This window comes from Cebus imitator, unplaced genomic scaffold (assembly GCF_001604975.1).
Source record: "Cebus imitator isolate Cc_AM_T3 unplaced genomic scaffold, Cebus_imitator-1.0 Scaffold147, whole genome shotgun sequence".
Classification (NCBI taxonomy): domain Eukaryota; kingdom Metazoa; phylum Chordata; class Mammalia; order Primates; family Cebidae; genus Cebus; species Cebus imitator.
Genome location: NW_016107462.1, coordinates 2,301,002 through 2,306,535, shown reverse-complemented (window position 1 = coordinate 2,306,535; position 5,534 = coordinate 2,301,002). Strand labels below are relative to the sequence as shown.

The following is a 5,534-nucleotide window of genomic DNA, read 5'->3' as shown; positions in this document are numbered from 1 at the left end:
ACAGGTGAGAGAGAGGAGTGTGAAGAAGGAACTATCAAACCCTTACCGAACCATCAAATTTATGAGAACTCACTATCATGACAACAGCTTGGGGGAATCACCTCCATGATCCAACCTCCTCTCACCAGATCCCTACCTTGGCATGTGGGGATTATGGGGATTACAATTCAAGATGAGATTTGGGTGGGGACACAGAGCCAAACCATATCAAGTGGATTCTGTGGAACAACTATATTAAGAATTAATACGTACCAGGTAATAAATGGTTTTTATGGCCCAATAAGTTTAACTGAATAAGTTAAGTACTTTATAAAAATTTCTCAAGGCTTTTGACCTAAAATTAGCTGCTACTACTAACTAAACACTTCGCTTCTTTCCAGAAGCTATGTAGAAGACACTAGGCATATTAATGCATTTGATTATCACAACAACTCTATAAAGCTGGAGAATATTGCTCTCCCCATTTTAGAGATGATAAAACTGAGGCACAAAATGGTTAAATACTTGCACAATGGGCAGAGAATAGTGAAGCCGAGATTCAAAGCCAGTCAGTTGAGTCCAGAGCCTGGGCTGTCCTGCCATGTAAGGAGCCCTGGGGATCTCTAAGTATTCTCGGCATGAAAGTGGATTTCATGTGTGTGCACATGAAATTTTTCATGTGTGCAGAGAATTCATGGGATAAATGTTCAATGGAAAATGACTGCTGACCTTTCATTGGACACAAATTCTACTGCTTAGAGTAGTATTTCAGGATTCAAACAGTTTAGGATCCCTGGGAACCTTAACTGAAACAATTATCTGTGACCTCCAGTGGTGGCAGACATAATCAAATAGTTGAACAAATTATTTTTCTAACTAAATAATCTCATTTGAAATCATCTTTTTTTAAAAAAATTTGAATACACACTGGTTAGTGACAAATACAGCCTGACAAAAACAGAAGAAAAAAAACCCACCCCAGCAAGTGGAAAAAGGAACCAAATCAATAAGCTGTGAGAATTGAAGGAAAGCTGATTCGAGTGTGAAGAAATGGTGTGGTTGTGAGTCATGCCATGTTACTGAGAGGATGAGCTTGTTTAAAAAAAAATCAACAACCCAGAAGATATCAGGGACACCTAGACCCAGAACCAGGGGGATGCAACCATTGACAAAGGGCAGGAAAGTGAGAAATGGCCAACCACAGCATTTAAAAATCCACACATTCAGAGAAAGGAATGGGTGGATGACTGCAGAGGAGTAAGTGATGGTGCTTTTGGTGTTAGGAGGCCAAGATCTGTTTTCCCACTCTCAGAAGATGACCTTGCTTCTTATTTTATTGAAAATAGAGCAGCTGTCAGAAAACAATTCCCTCCTATTTTCACCACCAAATCAACCGCCCACCTGCATCTGTGCCCATTGATTTTCCTTCTCACCTGGCACATGGAATAAATGGCCCCTTCTCATATCTGCCCCTCCACCTATGCCCTGGAGCGTGTTCCCTCTCACCCTCCCTAGGACTTTCCTTCCGTAATCTTCCACTTTTCCTTTTGTGTCATTATTTTTTCATGCTCTACTGTATCATATCAATCAGTTTATAATCATGCTAAAATTATATCCCTCTCTGGAATGTTTTCCCTCAAACCTATAACCTTCAAGCTACAACCCTGTATTTTCCCCCTCTTCCTTAGAGCAAAACTGAAGAATTCCTCATACTCCCTTTTTCATTTCTTTACTTTCCATCTATCTGGAAAGGACCTTAATCAGGCTTTTATCCAGAACATTCCACCAAGTCATTCTCTGTATCTTTGTCATCATTAGAATGATTTTGGGTCACATAACACTTTTCTAGAATACATGATCTCTAGAGAATTGTGTCTTAGTTTAACATGCAGCCCTTTGGGAATCCAGGTATGGTGCTTGTTTTGGATATTGTATCCAACAAGCTATAAGTATTTATTATGTAACATTAGGACATTTCCCACTCCCCCCCCAAATCTGCAATGATTACATTTAAGATATCTCCAATGTCACTGCCTAGTTTATTTTGTTTTGAAGGGATCTTTACAAGGCCCATTTATATAACACTGAACTTTTGTAATTGTGATTGTAATCTCTCCAGAAGTAAATACTAATCTGTGTATAAAGAAAAGCAAAAAATAAATGTAAGAAATCAATTCTGTTTAGGGGCCTCTTTCTACAAATACCTTAAAGTAGAATGGACTGAGTATGTTTTGGATGAGGTTTTCCCTAAATTACACTTGTTTTTTCAAAGTAAAGTAATTGAAAAACTTTATAAAGACTTGCATGTAAGAGGATTCCCTATTTTCTGAATGGTAAGCTTTAGAGAGAAAACACCTTACCTCATATTCAGGCACATATACTGTTTAAGGCTACATAAAAACCAGATAGATTTGTCTGTCACAGTGGATAAAATAAACCTTACCCTGAATACTGACAACAATTTCTCACAGGCCCAAACAACAAAACCACTTTTCTGCAAAGCAACACATCTTGATAAAATCCTGCATTCACTGTCTCATCTCTTTCATTTTCTTTATTAAAGCGCCTCTTGAAAACACAAGTGCCCCACAGAAAAAGTATCAGACCTTTAGTTCCAGATACAAACTTTAGTATTGCACAACACATGGGCTCAGGAAACCCATTTTATATTTATAAACTGTTTTTAGAAAATTTGGCCTGTCCCCTCTCTTCTGGGTTTGGTTTCCTCATCCAGGACATTCAGGTTATCATCTCAAATCAGAAATAATAATGAGTGGCTGGGGGTATGTTGCCTTTAGCACAGGTCTCTGAAGCCCACACATAGTATGTTCTCATTCCAATGGAATTTGTGAATATTTCTGCCACCTCATTCTGCTACCTCACAATTTTTTGAGAGTTCAGAAGTGGATGAATATAGATTGGAGAAGTGAACATACAGAGTGGACATATTCCTGATTAGTAATTTTCATTTTTAAAAAGTTCAACAAATGAAAAAAATTTAGGTGATTTATAAAGCTTTCTGTCAACAGAGAGAAGCTTGTTTTTTTAAAAAATGTTTAATTACTGCTCTTTTTCCAATGTTCCTCTGCCTTCTATTACTAAAAACTTAAAAAGTACCACCACAAAGAGGAATAAATAATATGGTCTACCTTCCATGATTTATAGAGTTGGTCCAAGGTCACGTAAACTACCATGTGGCATGACTTCAGTTCACCACTACATAGCCTTCTTTCTATGTAACTGGCCTCCTCCTTAAATTCTCCTCATAACATCTTTTGTCTCAAAACATTTAAAACTGTAGTCATTAATGCAAAACAACAACAGCAACACAAGGAACGTCAGCTATTATTTATTGGATATATATTACTTTTTAGGATATATTTAAGCGACGTACCCAAACTATCTCCTTGCAAGTTAGAGACTATGATTAACCCAATTTTTCAGCTGAAAAAACTGAGGCTTAAAGAAGCTAAGAACTTCCTAGACAAAGCTATTTAAGTGGAGAACTTGATGAAAACCCATGCTCTTACCATCTTTGTATATCACCGCATTCTCAGACTTAAAATGCACCCAGTAGATTCTCTGATTTAACTGCTTCATTTTCAGAATACACAATGGATGCCAAGAGAAGCAGAGTGACTCATTTGAGTTTACACAATAGCTGACCCAAGATCATAGCCTGGATCCTTTATCTGATGGTCCTGGTACAATATAATACTGCATCCAACATGATTGGGATTCTGGAAGATAAGGGACTTGACTCATCACTCATACTGGCTTTCCCTGCCCCCAACCCCCAAGATCTTTTATTGCATCATTAAATAGAGGTCTTTTATTGCATCATTAAAATATTGCAAATAGGTCTTAGGAATGATCTAGTATCTTGTTTCTGTAGCTGGATGACTCTTAGATCTTATTCACCAGCCTGCAAAACTGCTCCATTTTCAGTGACATAGATACCATCCCCCAATTTTCTGATATCCTTGTTTTTAATTGTTGTGATTTGTTCAATCAAAGCAGTTGAATTTGAAACAAGTTAAATGTTTCCTTCAAGGATTAACTCACTTTCTGGGCTTGAGATACTGAACAAGCAATACTTGGCCTCATCGAAACCCTGCATTTTCACCCAAGAGATTTTGGATTTCAACAAGAGACCCATTCTCCTGGATAACAACATGGATGGGGTAGTGAGTAGACACAGACATCATTTTTAAATGAATGTCCACTATAACACCCAATATCATGTTTAGTACATGACTACAAATAGTGCAAATGGTAGCCAGTTCCTTTCTATTTCCCCACTATTTGTCAACCTGGAGCTTATTTTTCTTTCTGAGGAGACTGAGTTCTAGATTGATATGACTGAAGGCCCTCTGTAGGGTTTCTCTGAAACCCTTCACAGTAACTGTGCATCCCTTCAGAGGGATGTCCATGTTTTCTGGAATGTCAGCAGTCAGATTGCTGAGAATGGTCTTCATTCTTGTAATAGATGCAGCAAAGAGACACACTGGCTTTTGACTCAATGGAAGCTGACTTGAAATTGTAGTAGAGTTATGTATAGGCACACACTTAGGAGAGAGAGTAGTGAATTCTTACTTCCAGTTAATACTTTTCAGCTTCTTTTAGTTCATTCTCATCATGCTAAGTTGGCAACCTTCAGCCTATATAAAGTGCTCCCACTGATTTAGTGTCTAGCTGTGTGGATGTTTGGGTAAGACTCAGGAGGAAATCCCTTTTGTGCATTTCATTTTCCAGAACTTTACTCTAACTTCACTCATTACGTTTATATGGAAAGTGAGACCAATAGACTAGGATATATTTAGAGATATTTTGTACGCTGCATTTTCATGTCAGTTACTCAAAGATAAACAGAACATTTTCTCTTTTTTTTTTTTTTTTGAGATGGAGTTTCGCTCTTGTTACCCAGGCTGGAGTGCAATGGCGCGATCTCGGCTCACCGCAACCTCCGTCTCCTGGGTTCAGGCAATTCTCCTGCCTCAGCCTCCTGAGTAGCTGGGATTACAGGCACGCGCCACCATGCCCAGCTAATTTTTTGTATTTTTAGTAGAGACGGGGTTTCACCTTGTTGACCAGGATGGTCTCGATCTCTTGACCTTGTGATCCACCCTCCTTGGCCTCCCAAAGTGCTGGGATTACAGGCTTGAGCCACCGCGCCCGGCCAACATTTTCTCTTTTCAACCTTCACTTCTTCATCCAACATCTATCATACATTTATCTGTCTATCCATCCAACTATCCATCTATCTAATCTCTAATTAAATTTTTATTTCTATAGTGATCAGATGAAAAGACATATTTATACACCAAACCAAACATGATAAAATAACTGTTGTCTCACATAGCTAACAGCTGACTTTCTAATACACTCTGATTCCAACTATGCTTTTATTAGGTTTTTGCCAAAACATTTCACTAAGCCTGATGTAGAATATTAGAACCACTTCTGAGGTTGACTGCCAAATCTACAAATTAATAAAATTAACAGGGACAGTGACTCCATGCAGTGGTGGCACAAGAGAGGCAATTGCACAAAGT

The 5,534-nt window shown here is 38.3% G+C and overlaps 1 pseudogene; it reads right to left on the bottom strand.

Moving 5' to 3' along the window:
- Positions 1-3,892: 3,892 nt before the first annotated feature.
- On the bottom strand, positions 3,893-4,457 carry LOC108314050 (annotated as a pseudogene).
- Between the last annotated feature and the right edge of the window lie 1,077 nt (positions 4,458-5,534).